This window comes from Pipra filicauda, unplaced genomic scaffold (genome assembly GCF_003945595.2).
Source record: "Pipra filicauda isolate LSUMZ 115617 unplaced genomic scaffold, ASM394559v2 scaffold265_size1292809_pilon, whole genome shotgun sequence".
Classification (NCBI taxonomy): Eukaryota; Metazoa; Chordata; class Aves; order Passeriformes; family Pipridae; genus Pipra; species Pipra filicauda.
Window position 1 is genome coordinate 353,926 of NW_024104382.1, and position 15,572 is coordinate 369,497.

At 45.2% G+C, this 15,572-nt stretch overlaps 1 long non-coding RNA gene across 1 annotated transcript in view; it reads left to right on the forward strand.

The window, feature by feature from the left end:
* The first annotated feature begins 328 nt into the window (after window positions 1-328).
* Window positions 329-15,572, forward strand: part of LOC120323448 — a 37,005-nt gene continuing 21,761 nt past the window's right edge. The window contains exon 1 of the long non-coding RNA XR_005563885.1: window positions 329-656. This is a non-coding gene — a long non-coding RNA (uncharacterized LOC120323448). The remainder of the gene's footprint in view (window positions 657-15,572) is intronic.

Genomic DNA, 15,572 nt, shown 5'->3' on the forward strand with positions numbered 1-15,572 from the left:
AAATATTTCTTTCTTATGTACTCCTCTGACCAAGGGGGAAATGGTTCATGTGAAGCCTGTGTATGCACAGGTCCATGGGAAAAGGCAAAAAAAAAGCATTAAAAGTAGCACTCAAATAAATTCACTCTGCATGCAGAAACCTTATGGATAGTATATAGAGAATGGTAGCAGGAACAGGACCCCAGGCCCAGACAGAAGGAGAAGAGATTTGGGCCTGGGGGTGAAGCACTGAAGGTCAAACTCCAGTTTTGGTGGTGAATCTGGCCCCTGTTGTATCTGCTTTACAGTGGCCAGTGAGATTTAACTGGATCCACTCTATTGTAAATGATGGTCATGCCAAGGATGAAAAGCAGTGGATGACTTCAGATTTATTCTTGACTGACTTTTTCTGACACCCAGAGGACTCAGGGCTGTTTGCCCTCATCACCAGCAGTGTACCTGCCCAGCTTGGTGCCTGTCACACAGCCATGGGCCAGGTCTGCAGCTCCACACTGGACTGTGAAGGTCCTTCCATCATCATCTGGAAATCCAGGAGAATGTGGCGTGTATGAAGACATCCTGGACAGTCCTGTGAACCCAGCAAAACCCTGCCTGGTGTCACCAGCACATCACTGCTGTGCCCAAACCTGGGCTGCTGAAGGCATCTACTGGTACAGGTGAGTGAGGTATCTCTGCCTTTATTCTCTCTGTCTCTCTGTAGACACATAAAAATACTTTGTGAGAGAGATATATGGCTGACAGATATTTGGTGAGAAGCTTGCAGTATTGCACTGGGAGCTACTTAAGCTTTTAGGGCTGGACCTCTGGTTGTCTCCTGGTGTGTTTTTTTGGCTGATGTGGTTTAGGGTGTCATGAAGTGTTAGAAAACTTGTTTGCACAGTATGTGCCTAATCCACTGCTCTGATCATCCCAACTCACCAGCTACTCCTACGCCACTAAATAATATCCAACCTCAAGTGAGCACGAGCTGCTCGGGGGTCATTAAAATTCCTTCTCAGTCCTGATCATTAAACAAACCATACAAGAGGCAGACTCCATACCTGGGAAAAGTGGCATGTTAATGGAGATGCTCCCAGCATAATTGCTGTCATCCATCACCCCCGTCCTGCTGCTATTGACAAAGTGCAGCTAAATATTTAAATAAGCCATTTTTCTTCACAAGCCCAAGGATTAGATGCAGCCAAATTTCTCAGTCTAGTCAGCAAACGATACAAATCCAGGGATTAAACGGGATTTGCTGGAGTGAATGAGAGCTGCTTCTGCATTAGGCTTTATGAAAAAATATTCTTTGCTGCCAAGACCGTTGCTTGGGGCAAGAAGGGGAGGAGAGACAATTCTCCTTCTTATTGAAAGCAAGCAAAATAGAATTAGTTCCTCCTTACTCGACACTCTTGATTTACTTTGAGGGTGTAGCTGAAGGAAAATGTGGCTTTCCCAAGCTCCATTAGCCAACTACACTTCTTCTGAAAGCAAAACATTGGAAATGAAGATGTAGGTGTTGCAAGGCTCTGTGCATCTGTTTTGCTTCAGGGTCAGTTCCTTGGAAGGCTTGCCAGGTTGCTCTCGGTAAAACAGAGGAGAAATGCTTGCTGAAGTCATTTTTACTTGGATACATGTTGCTATGCTGCAGCTTTCCCACATTTGGAAATAGGTATATTGAATTTATTGGGTAAGATAGGAGGTTCTCATTGAAGCACAACAGGTACTTGTGGAGGGAGACAAGAAGGATTTACAAACACAAGAACTTGCTGGGGCTGGTTGGGAATTTTTTGAACTAAATTCCATTTCATTTGGAATGCCTCAGCTCATGAAAAGTGAATGAAGTCATCCACAGCAAAAATTGGTGTTGAGATTCATTTTTCTTTTAATAATCCAAGTGTAAATTTCTAGGCTATGGTTATCACCTTTTTTCCCAGCATAAAATAACTTGGTTTTATTCATTAAATGTAATAATATTATGGTTAAAAAAAGCAAAACAAACCAGAGGAACAGAGTGAACTGAGCTAATTCCAACTAAATTGAACTGAAGTGGTTGAAAAGACCCAAATCAAGAAAGTTGAAGGTCTCAGATTTTCAAAACTGCTTTGAGTTTGAAGCTTTATGTTGACCATAATGCTGATATCTCCCATCATTCTTCATGGGATAGGAAAAATCAGTTCCTGGCCCTTCTTAGTGGTCACCTCAGTTTGGCAGCCAGCAGGAGTGATTTGTGAGTTATTTTTTCTGGAAGTGTGAAATCTCTTTAAACCTTTTTTTTTTCTGATGGCTGAGTGTTGGTAAGGGGAGGAAGAAGAGACTTGTCTTTGCAGAGACAGCAGAAAAGTTTGCCTGTCTTAGCACTTTGCAGGACATGCCCTGGATTTGCTGGTCTGAGTGGTTTGGAAGCCACACAAAAGCCTTGTCCACTCACTTTAGGTGAGTTGTGAATATCAAGAATCGCAATAAATGAGCTGACCAGAGCTATTCAGTTTGTTCAGTATTTGGGAAGACTTCTTCCTCCCAGTATGTTATTTCTCTTTGCATATTCACAACAATTTCCTGCAGAATCTGAACTCAGATAACATCTGAACAGAACTCTTTTCAGGGCTCAAAATATTACTCCTCTCACTGGAACATCTGTCCAAGGATTGCTTGTGCTTGCCTTGTCAGATCAGATGTTACATCCTTTTCCCCCTTGAATCAATCAATGTCAGCAATCCAAACCTCGTGCCCATCTCTGGGGAAAGAGAAGCTTTTACAAATCATGGAGAAAAAAAATTAAAATGGTAAGATAAACGTTTTTCAGCTCAGGCTTGCAAGGGACTATGGAGTGAATATCTTCCCCTAAGTTATGAGAAATAAAAGTGCCCTACCCTTACGATACAGAGAGCAGGTTTTGGTGGAAATTAAGTAGATTATTCATTATGACTTTATTGAAATTCTACTAAGATGTCCAAAAACCTACAAGCTTGTTGCATTGCAAGTGAATTCGGTGTGTTTCATCTTTGTGAAGCAGTGATACATAAATGTCAGCTTTATTGAACATCTCTACCGCCTGGCTATCCAAACAGTATTAATTAACTCCCCAAATCCTGTTCCAGCATGCATTTGAACTCATTTTCAAACTTGCACTAGAGCAGTTCCTGGAGAAATCCGGGCTCGAAATACGGTGCACATTTTTAGCAGGGAGTAATTAACCACTGAAATAAATTACCCAAGGGCAAGGTGGCTTCTCCATGGTTTGAGGTCCTTAGCTTGAGGTGAAATGTCTTTGTGAAAGATGTGTGTGGCTCCAACAGCAGTTACCAGTTTGAGGCTGTGCTCGTAGGACATGTTGTGTATTTACAGCTTTGTCCAGTGGGGTCTGTGGGAGAGTTATCCCTCTTCTGCACACCAGCTGTAGGAATTACAGCAGCTCTCCTGCTGGCTGGGAGCAGGACCCAACACTTTCCCACTTCTCTGGAATATTCTTAGGAAGAATATCCTTCCCTGTGAGGGTGGTGGGGCCCTGGCACAGGTTGCCCAGAGAAGCTGTGGCTGCCCCATCCCTGGAAGTGTCCAAGGCCAGGTTGGACAGGGCTTGGAGCAACCTGGGCTGGTGGAAGGTGTCCCTGCCCATGGCAGGGGGTTGGAACTGGATGAGCTTTAAGGTCCCTTCCAACCTGAACCATTCCATGATCCCATGATTCTTAGAATGTGCTACCCAGAGTGAAAACAGCTGAGCTTGCTTTGTTCACTGTATTTCTCATCAGAGCTGAGCAGAACACGAAAATCTGTTGAATGGCACCAAAACTGAAAATGTTTCAGAAACACCTTAAGCAGATTTTTTTTTTTTTTAAGAGCTTTTATTTTGACTGAAGGAAGTCTGGCAAACCTCACTGGGGGTTAACCTGGAAAAGCTGTGAGTCGGTAAAAATAAAAACTACTTTGGATTTCACCTTCAGGAAGTAATGGAATTTCACCTAAAAATGTGCATCTGGAGAGGGATCAGAAACCCTTCCTCATGTGGTATCTGTCAGATGAAGCCCTGTTTCTACCCATCTGGGTGAAAAGGCCTTGTTCACACAGGCCAGGGAACTGGAAGGAAAGAAATAGGTAAAAGCAGCAGTAAAGGGAGGTGTGTGGGGCAACTTTTGGGTGCTCAGCCTCTCATGGGGACTGCAGAAACCTCCTAAAACCAAGTGTGTGAGGCAGCAGCAGGTGGGAGGCAGCTCGTGTGATCCCCACTGTGGTTGGTGTCACATAAGCCTGTCTCAGCCTGGCTGAAAGCTGGTGGATAATGTGATTAAACAATATAAACATTTTGTCACAGTAATGAATCCTGGCATCCATCTTTCTGATATGATTAAATCAGTCTGGAGACAAATTCTTCAGTTCTGACACCGGGTCACTGCACAAGCTGGGTTTGGTTCTTTGTTTATTTTTATTTAAACACTGAGTTAAGCAAGTGCTACAGGCACCAATGAGGTCACTCTGGATTAATTTCTACCTTGGTAAACGGCAGGGACTGTCGAGCATTTTTGTTTGCTCAGCTGTGGAGCGTCTGCCTGGCAAAATGGGGCTGCTTTCTTTCTCCAAGAGGGCTCTCAGGCTGTGTGAACACACACATAGAACTGAGTGCTTCCCGTTCCCTTGGTATTCCTCAACTCCACTCAGCAATAACACCACGCAAAGCCCCGTGGGAGTGGCTGCCCAGGATTATGCCATAAGGCACACAGAATGCTGCTAAAGGGCCAAATAATTATTGTCATTGATGAAAAGTCCCTTTCATGGCAGTTCAGGTACTTGCAGGTGAAAGAAGGCTTTGCAAATACACCATCAGCCATTCACAATTAACTTGGTTATTGATGGCACTCCATAAATATTTAAAAACACTGAAGGAGAAGTAATAAATGGTTGATTTGTTTTCTTGGCTGCAGCTGCTGCAGGCTTGTGCTGTTTGTATATAATTCTTTATTCCATTTAGCACCAATGGATATATCTTCTCTTGCCTCCCCCTCCTTTTAAACTTCTATCATCTCCTGAAACCTGTTTTCAGGTTCTTCCCTGGCCACTGCACTTGGCTGGAGGATCTGGGGTGATAAAACCAGAAACTCTTGGCTCTGCCATCCATGGGATGCCTGGCATGCATTGCCAATAACTAGTGCTCACATATTTATTTGCCCCTTCTCCAGATACCTGGTAAACCCAAAATCATCTGGTCTTTTCTGACAAACTCATCTGGGGCTTCCTTTCATTCATCATTAAGATCTGCAAATGGAATTTGCACTCCGGTGCAAGTCTCAAGGAGTCCAATATTTGAATTTTGTCTTAAACTGGTCCCTTCTGTCCCTTTGGTAGCCACTGTAATGAATCACAGGGCACGGATTGCAAGTTTGGCTACGGGTTTGAAAAGAGGAAAAAAAAGTAACTGTATGTTCAACAAGAAATTATAACTTTGGTGCTGTTGAATCAGCAGGCACCACTGCTGCACAGCTTAAAAATAGCTGTCCTTGCTCCACGTCCTTTTTCACTTCCAGTAACAGTTTTTAGACTCTTCTAATCAGTCAGTTTGATTTCCTGTGGGCTGGCAGGGGCATCGGCTATTGTAAAAAATAGTCTATTCAGTGGAATAGATCTCCACTGAAGGACAAGATTATTCTTCAATTCTCTTTAAAAAAGATCTCTGAGAAAGGGAAATGTTTGCTAAAATCCCCTTCAGACTTGCTGTATGTGTGTTTGTATTGGGTTATGGTGCACTTTCCCCTTCCTCCAGCCCTCGAGCCACTGAGGGCCCTGTGCACTAAAGGCTCCTCACCTTTGAGTCAGAAAGGAGAGATCAATAATAGCCATGAGCTCTCTGCTTTCAGCTTTCATGCACACCCACCCCTAACACTGAGCTGCTCTTTGCTCTGCCTTCAGAGCCTCTGGAAAACTCGTGCCCCTTGTGCTGGATGAGCAGCAGGGAAGGCTTGGTGTGAGATACCTGTGACAGCTCCAGCTGCTCACACCTTTCCCAGGCTGCTGGTTCCTGGGAAGGTCTCAGCTGTTTGTGCAGTAACAATCTGTGGGGAGAAAACTTGCTAACAATTCTGGTTTTCCTAAACAGTCTGAGCTCTAAACTGTGGTGGTTCATCACCTGCTGCCCACAGGCTCGATGTGGTGCAGGGAGAGCCCCGAGGGCAGCAAAACGTCTCCCTGGCAAAGCAGTGGCATTCACATGGGTTGTAAAGTCCTAGAATCACAGAACCATTTAGGCTGGAAAAGCCCTGTCCAACCATTAACCCAGCACTGCCAAGGCCACCACTAACCCATGCCCCCAGGTGCCACATCTACACGTCTTCTAAAAATCGCCAGAGACTGTGATTCCACTATTGTCCTGGGCAGTGTTTTCCAGTGCTTGACAAGTCTTTCTGTCAAGAAATTTTCCCTCATATCCAATCTAAACTTCCTCTGGTGCAACCTGAGGCCATTTCCCCTGGTCTTGTTGCTTGTTACCTGGGAGAAGAGGCCGATCCCCATCTGGCCTTTCAGGTGATTGTAGAGAGTGAGAAGGTCCCCTCTGAGCCTCCTTTTCTCCAGGCTGAGCCACTCCAGCTCTCTCAGCTGCTCCTCATCAGACCTGTGCTCCAGACCCTTCCCCAGCTCCCTTCCCTTCTCTGGACACACTCCAGAACTTCAATGTCTTTCTTGCAGTGAGTGGCCCAAAACTGAGCCCAGGATGTGAGGTGTGACCTCACCAGCACCGAGGGAAGAGGGACAGTCACAACACTTGTAATCGAATACAGTCAGCTGGTGCACTCAGGAAGGAAAATTGCTGAGGGAACAGAAAATTGCTAATGACACAGAATGGGAGATTTTGTCTTGGAACTTGACAACTCTGGGATGGACTTGTGGCAACAGTCACAAAGGGAACTCTCAGCTCTGCAGAAGAAAGACAACCCTGTGTGTACATGGGAAGAATCAAGTGGAATTAGGGGAATAACGTCACCTCTGTCCTCAGGACTGAGTGATGGATGCTGGAGACTTGCACCCACTTCTGATACTGCCTCTTCAGGAGTGGTGAGACGATCTTACACAGACCTCAAAGGAAGGCAATGGAAATGACTCAGGGGATGGGAAACGAGTTACATGACCTGAAGCACTGAGAACTCCATTCATTATCTTATTAAAAGAAGGAGAGGAGATTTTATCATTGATTTTAAGAATGTCTACATGGAGAGGACTCTTGAGAGCCAAGGGCCTTTTGACCTTGCAAAATAGAGCCTAACAAGAGGGCTGGAAAATGAGCGTGGAGAAAAATACGAGAGCATTTCTGAGCAGAAAATCAGCGAGCAGAGCTGGCAGTGGGCTTGCAAGCAGATTGTGTATAATGAGATGCAGGACCTTAAAAGAAAAGAACTCCCATCCAATTTCAGTGAGAACCCTCTCTTTCTTGCCTGTTAGTGCTGGCAGGAGCCAAGATTGCTGGGATGCTGGTGCTGCCTTCAGAGTCCCTGAGCCACAGTCCCGCAGCACCATCCCTGTTCTGCTGCTCTATGGGCTCCTCTCAGAGGTCCATCCTCCCCAGGGCAAACAACCAAAAGCACAAAGGGGCCAGAACATTTGAACTCTGCCTCGGAGCCATTATTTGATGTTTTTTTTAACTTTAATTGAGCTGCAATCCTGGGCATTTTAAACGAGTTCAAACTTCTCTCTATGTGATAGCAACAGCCATGGAAAAGAAACAGAAAACTATGCTCCCCTTTGGAGACTAGTTTTTTTCCCCAACTACTTAAGTGTAGGCATGAATGGAGGCACCAGGCAGGAATTTTACCATTTCCCTGGAAGGGGTTTTGTAAATAACATTAGCAGGTAGTAAATGATAGATGTGACTAGTTATCCACAAAGCCTCACTACAAAGTGGAAACACCATGTACTGACCTGTTGAAAGGAAACCAGGGGAAGAGAGAGAGACAAGGCACGTCTTTATTTAGTTTCAGATCTTTGTTCTTTTCCCTTTTTTTCCACTGTTTCACTTTCCCAAGCAGCTTAGATCTAAACAAACCATCAATACATCCCATTGCGTTACACCAGGGACACATTTGACCCATTTATTTTTAAGTGCTCCCACTCTCTTTTTTGGTATCTGCTCCGGTGTGAGCTATAAAAAAAAGCAGCTTCATTAAAGCAAAAGGTATTAGAAAAGGTGCCTGTGTGTAAAAGAACAAGTTGGGAGCTAATGGAGTCTTTCAGGGGACTTGACTGTACCAGGGATAATTGAAACAAACAGAGCTCGGTGGTCTGAACTAATTCAGCGGAGCTGTGTTCCTGTTGCTGTTCTATTATACATGCAGCAGTTCAGCCTCTCCAGCTCCCCACTGGCATTAAGAGACACTTACAGCTGTTCTCCTCTCCCTGATCCCGGCTCTCTGTGGAGCTAATGGGAGGCTCCCGAGGCCTGATGAAGTGCTGCAGGGCTCCGACTACGCCAGCCAGGGGACTCGCCATATGCCTGGGGAATTTCACCTCTGTTTAGGCTCAATTCAGCCCAAACTCCCAAGGTGAAAATCCATTTAGGTCGGTGCATTTCGGCACTAACAATTACAGTTGTGCGGGGAGTGCTTGCTTTTATTTCTGCTGGGCTGGTGGCTGGTGTGTGTGAGCAGATACACGCTGCCTTCACCCCCGCCGTGGTGACCCCAATTGCAGGAGGAGAGAGGAAATTGAGATTTAAATGGGGAAAACTTCGGTCCAAATAAAAATAAATGAGAACACGAGAAAAGCCGGAGACTTTTTTTTGCACCGATTTTCTCTGCTGCAGAACAAGGGGGAGAGGAGTACAGTAGCAGAGCTTTTTTGCTGCTACACTCACATCAGGCTAAGATAACATATCAGGGGGTGGATTTATTCATAGAAACATAGAATGGCTTGGGTTGGAAGGGACCTTAAAGACCACTTCTTTTCAGCCCCCAGCCACAGGCAGGGACACCTCCCACCAGGACAGGTTGCTCCAAGCCCTGTCCAACCTGGCCTTGGACACTTCCAGGGACCCAGGGGCAGCCACAGCTTCTCTGGGCAACCTGTGCCAGGGCCTCCCCACCCTCACTGGGAAGGATTTCTTCCCAATATCCAATAAAAATCTCCTCTCTGTCAGTTTAAATCCATTCCCCCTTGTCCTGTCACTACTGTTCTAGATTCCTTGTAGGCCCCTTCAGGTCCTGGAAGGCTCCTATGAGGTCTCCACACAACCTTTTCTTCTGCAGGTTGAACAGCCCCAACTTTCTCTCTCATTCTAACTTTATGCAGCTGCTGTGAGCAAGAAAACCTGTCTCTGACCTTCGGAAACCATAACTTCTATCACTCATCTCTCTCACTAATTGCTGCTGCAGTTCGTGGCCCCGCGTGGAAGGAAGAGCTGTGCAAACTGCCCTTGCAAAATATAAATTATTTTAATGACAGTCAACACGCACCTAATGGGAAACACGGTGAAAAAGGGTTTCCAGCTGGCTTTTTGAACTGCATCTGTAAAACTCACCAGAATATTTTGGCTGTTCAAAAACTGGGTGTGCTTGTAGGGGGGGTTACTGGAGGAGCTCACTCTGCCTGTGGTGCACTATATGAGTGCACTCCTTCTGGCCCCTCAGAGAACAGACAAACCTTCAGATTTTACAGATATAAGTAGGGAAATGCTGAAAATCCAACCTAATACTCACAGAATTATGGAATCATAAACAGTTTGTGTTAAAAAGGACATTAAAAGGCCATTTAGTCCATTTAGGTGTTTAGTTTTTCTGTTGTCAGCTTTCCTTCTTTTTTTTTTATTCTTTCTTTTTGCATTTGGTGGATGGGTATCAATATCAAATATTTTCCGGCTGAGATGCTGCAGCCAAGTAATAAACTTCCCTGCAGGCTCAAGATAAGCCTGGCTTCACACCACTGATACCTTCTTTCTGAAATAATGACTTTCCTCTGTAGCAAGGTTCACCAGGAAAGGTGCAGGCTCTAACCTAAAGCCCTGACTTGTAGTTTATTCTTATTAAGCAAAGCTTTTAAGCATGTTTCTTTACTGAAAGCCCAAGATCCGCATCAGTCTTTGCTGAATGGGGATTGATTTTAAATTGTTCTTAAACACTTTGTGGAAGGGAGGCTCGTATACAGAAATATGCAGCTGGTATTTCTCTTCATTTGCATTGATATGAGGCATAAACTCACTGAAAGCAATACTGCACGTGGGAGAAGAATCAGGTCCTGGGCATATTGGAAAATAACTGGGAATATTTCAATTGTCTTACAGAACTAAGCCACGTTTTTAGGAACTAAAACTATCAGACACCACTCTGCTTTAAAAATCAATCCCTCAGCTCCCAGCAACATGGCCTGTTAGCTCTTCCATTAGCCCACATCTCCTTCCCCATAAAAAGTATTTGAATGCTCATGCCATCGAGGCATCAAGTTGGCTGAGCATCCTTCAGAGCTTTCTAATACACAATAGTGTGGCTATCACTTTGTGTCTAAGGTTTCATTAAAATGCCATATATACCACTACCTTCTGGGGTTCCCATCTTCTTTAATGAGAGATTGCAGGAGTTTCACTTCCAAATGGTTACTCTGCCAGTCACAAAAAAACCCCAATGAGGTAGGATGTTATTGTAAAATGCCCAGTGATTGTGAGGGTGAGGAGGGAAATGGGCATCCTATTCCCTGTGCTACTGAAAAGCAGGAATATAATGAATGTATTGTCCACTACACTAATCATCTCATCTCATTTCTGCAATTAAATATTACATTTGTGTTTACACTCAGCATTTCTCATGTCCCCCATGCACAAGCATATGAGAGATGTTGGGATTTGGCAAGTCCCAACAGACACACTGAGCCCTTGATTTGGGTGACTTTCCTCCCAAGTATTAGTTCATGTGACAGAAATATATGGATATGCAGAAATTGATACAAACACCTTCCTGAGCAGCACACAGAGCTGGTGTTTGCTCCTCCTGTTGTCTACCTGCCCAGTAACATTGTCCTGTGTATTCAAAGAGAATTTCTCATTAGCAATTTACCTCTCCTGCCTTTCTCAGGAACAAGCTGAACTCTGGTTTCTGAAAAATAGGCTCGTGGGAGACTCATTTCCTTCCCCCCCCCCCAAGTAATTTCTGATCCTTACTTCCCTTTTTATAGGCTTGGAAAGGCTACAGTCATTTATACTCTAACTTTTTCTAGCTGAATATTTTAGGTACCTGACTTTGCACATCTCTAATAAGTGGGCAGACACCTGAAAAGCCACTCACCATTTCTGTGGGTTCATTGACATTTTGAAAATGGGCTTCTTTTTATCATCTCCAAAATGTCTTCCCCTACAAACATCATCCTTAAAATGATTTATTAGCCTTCCAGGAGATTTCTGCCTTTTAATGTCTGATGGGGAATTTTCCAGGAGATTGCAAGGATGTGAAAAAACTGCACGAGGGTGCACAGATATAGATGTGTGTGTATATGTAGGTGTCTCTACAGATATATATGTGTCTATATAGCCATGCTTGGCTAACAGCAAGATGGATTAACCTTGTCTTATGAAGAAAAGGCATATGAAAAGCAGATGGAGCAAGAAAAGGACAAGCAACACACTTTTTTTAAGGTCTGCAAAGGGGAACTGGTTTGAAAATAGATCTTGGTTATGTAGTACAGGGAACATCCTTATTTTCACACCTCTGCCAGCACTTGGGGCTGGTTTTTCAGCCCCAAGCATGACTAAAGCACTCATAGTTTTCATGCTGAATGTCTTGCCCCAGGATCTTACACAGCTGAATCAAGGCAGCCCAGTGAGTCTCACGAGCAGTGTGTGGCCCCCCAACAGGGAGTGCAGCTCTTCCACACATACAGGAGCTCTGACTCTTCATCAGTGGGGTATTGGTCTGAAATACTTCTTTTACTGAACAAAGAGCAAACTCAGTTGACTCTTTGAGCTAAGAGGACCACTGCTGAAAATTCAGATGCTTATCCATCAATGTTGGAAACCTAAAAAACAGTGACTGCCGTATGTCTGTCCAGATTTCTTCCCTGTTTCCCAGATGGAAATGCAGATGCTGTGCTGTGTTTGCAGAGCCAGCCCACTAAATCCAAAAAAAAAGAGGCCTCTACAAACCCAAATGCCTCTGAAAGCATTAGTGTGCTCTCACAAGACACACGTGTGCCTGCCCATTTGTCCAGCCTGCCTGAGAGCACTGGCTCTGCCTGGGCAATCACCTGTCTGAAAAGCTGGATAAGCATCCACAAGAGCAGAAAGGAAGTCAGCAACATGTGAAAAATGTAATTTATGAGCAAAGGACAAAATGTGGCACAAGAGGCCAAGAGGGGGCACTTCGGTGAGTTTCTAGTACAATATTTACCTTTGTCATCCAGGAAAGGGCAGATTTAACAATTCCCTGTGATAACTTGTGCTGTTGGGGTGACACGAAGAGGCAGAGTGTGATGGTGCAGCCTTTCCCTTTCCACACCTCTCCTCAACTACAGCATCACCACTCGCTCCTGTGAACGCTTTCTTTAACCTTAATAGGATTTCCGAAGACTCGAAGCTGTCTGGCGGTCTTCTTCTGGAATCCTTTTGGAGATAATCAGGCTGATGTGCTAATCACATTTGTGCTGTACTTAAAAATAGCGGGATAAAGTGTGAAAAGTGCTGAGCGGCACTATTCACCTGCAGCTTGTTTACAAGGGAAGCAGAAAGAGGAGAGGTGGTGGGCAGCATAGCAAATGGGGATGGCCAGGCGCTTTGCATCTGAATTAGAAAATAAGCCAAGCCCCGATTATTCACCTCCTAGAAGTTCCTTTGGTGCGGTGGAGCAGGGGAGAATAGTTGTCTCAGCTTGATCACATGCGAGGATAAACACCCCGGGCTGATCCTTCCTCAGCCCTGTGAGCAGCCTCTGATCTGGGGGATTTATGCTACACATGATTAGGTGTGAAACGGGGAGGAAGTTTATTGCGGGAGCGCTTGGCACGGGCTGGGGGAGGGATTGATAAAGACGACGTGTGCATTGTCAAGTTGGGTGTTCTTAATTTACAGAAACCCTGAGAGCCGTTACTCAGTCCCACCCGTGCAGTTCTCCCTGCCAAAGCCCACTGCATTTACAGGAATAAATAAAAAGGAAAAGCTGGTTGAAGATGAAGAAGCCTCTAACACATGCTTATACAAAATGCTCAGGTTTCAAGGTCTGACAGTTTTGCCTTAAAGAGAGCCCTTACACCACGAACTAGCCAGTGTACAGATGTGCAGAATGAATTAATTCTCCAGCTTTTCTCTCCATTCAGAAAGTCTCTCGGGTATAATATCAGCCACTCTCCCCAGTCAGATAATTGGGTGCAAAAGGGGAAGGAAAAAGGCAATACACTTAAAATTTTCTAGAACCATTAAAGCATATCACATCCTAAAATAATCACCCTTGATCTCAGCGAGTGTCTGTTCACAAGGGGCTTAAATCTCTTTTTCTGACTTCCAGGTGCATTTTGAACTGCTCAGGGAATAAAGAGGCTGCAGATCCTTTGCTGCTGTCCTGGTCCAGAGTGGGCACAGGGAAGGAAAAGGTTTTCCATGACGCACTGTGGTGTCCTGCAGCCTCCTGCACCCAGGCTGGCTCTCTGTGGCAGCAGTACCTTGGTGCTTGGTGAGGCAGAGATGAGGGCACTGCACAGGAAAGGGAGGATGTCAGGACAAATCCACGACGTCCCAGCTGCCCCAAGCCTCACCACAGCAGTGGAGGAGCTCCAGACACACGAGTTGCCCTTGGTGAGAAGGCCCTGTCCCCGTTAGTTTGGGATGTCTCTGTTAATGAACATGATTACTCTCTGGCTCACATGTCTCTTCCTATTAATGCACCATGCTGCTGCCTGACACCCCGAACATGTTCTCCCTCTGCTTTCCATCGTGCAGCCTCCTGCAGAAATGGCAATGCAAATGTTCCCCTGATAGTTTTGTCGCACCAAATCTGATCACATTTATCCGGTGTCACGCACACGCACATGCACAAGCTCAAAGACATTTGCCCTGAGGCATCAAAGCCAAACTCTGCTCTCTTAGCTGAAGAAACCCAGCAGGAAGTTGTCCAGAGTGCTTGTGTGTTAAGTGACCTGTTTTATTCGGTTTTATGGGCTGGCTGAGCTTTGTGGTACAAAAGGAAGATGTGGTGGCAGTGCTTGTGAAGAAAAGCACTGTCTAGTGGTGCACAGGGAACGGATTTGGGGACCAGCCTCAGCCACAGCCTTGCATAAATCACTTCATGGCTCTGTGCCCTGGTTTGATAAACCTTCCCTACAGGTTTATTTACTGGAGGCTTAATTAATCTGTTTGCCAAGTACTTTGAGATTGGGTATGCTCAAATAGTGTCAAGAGAAGAGTAAGAGGAGTCACTTCTCAGTGAAAGGGCATCAGCAGCCTTTTCTCGAGTCTGAGTTTCCTGATTCCAGCTCTAATACATGGATTCCCTGAGCAAACATGGCAGGTTTTGGGTGGTATCAGTTCACAGGCTGAGCACTGCTGGACTTGTTGATGCGAATTTCTCTCTTTCCTTTCCCTTTTCAACAGAGAGATCCCTCAAAGGCTTTTTTTGAAGCACAGAGCTGTTCCAGACCCTGGGAGATGAAAGCCAGGCTGAGCCAGGTTCGGAGAAGGAGCTATCAGAGCCTGAGCTCGACTGCCAGCTTCTCCTCCTGACATCAAACCCCATCTATTCTCATTTGCTACGGCCTCCATGTTTCAAAGGGGGACTAATTCCACTTCTCTAACCTCTTGAGGCCTGTAGTTTGCTTCTCATCCCTTTGATGGTTTGATTTCACATGTGCTGTTGGAGGAATAGGTGAAAATCCACTGTGCCTGGAGACCACTGGCAAGGTCCAGCTTCATTCAGCCCTTGACCCCCACCTAAAAAGCTGTGAAGTGAACCAGAAGAAATCAGACATCGTGTGGGTAAGCAGAAAAACCACTTTGGCTTCCTGTGATATGGGCAACAAACTCCAACTTTTTTTGATGTGCAGAAACAAAAGAAGGGGGGGGGAAAGCATTCCCTGCTCAGAAGTGAGGGGTTTTTTCCTTCTTTTTGACTGCAGATTCTAGTTTGAATTTTCTCTGCAATGGGAGCCCAAGCTCCAGGACCCTGAGCTGATACGAACAAGGCTTTAATTGAGCCCTCAGCCCGTGCTGCTGTGCTCAGTCCAGAGTGGCAGTGGTGATGCTGGAGACAAGCATTGCCCTCCACACTGCAGCCAGTGCACAGGCAAACCAGAGCATTAACAGCTGCTCAGCGTATTGCATCTTTATTTCCAGAGCATTTTACATAAAAAATTAAACATTAGCAGATGTTTGTGAGTGGATATGTAGCAATTCCTCATTTGGCATAATAGCCCTGAAGGACTAGTAAAACTTTCAGCTGTTCCGCTCGGTGACGTTATTGGGCTGACACGGATCTGAACAAGGGCAAGGAAGGGAACATTGTAATCAGGGGCTTATTGATTGCCTTAAAAAAAAAAATAAATAAAAGGTTTTTGCAGTGGAAATGCATCCTTCTTGTTAGTCATGGGATGAGTCAGACTGACACCGAGTTTGGGACTGTGGTCCTGTGGGAGCCGTGGTGCAGCACCAA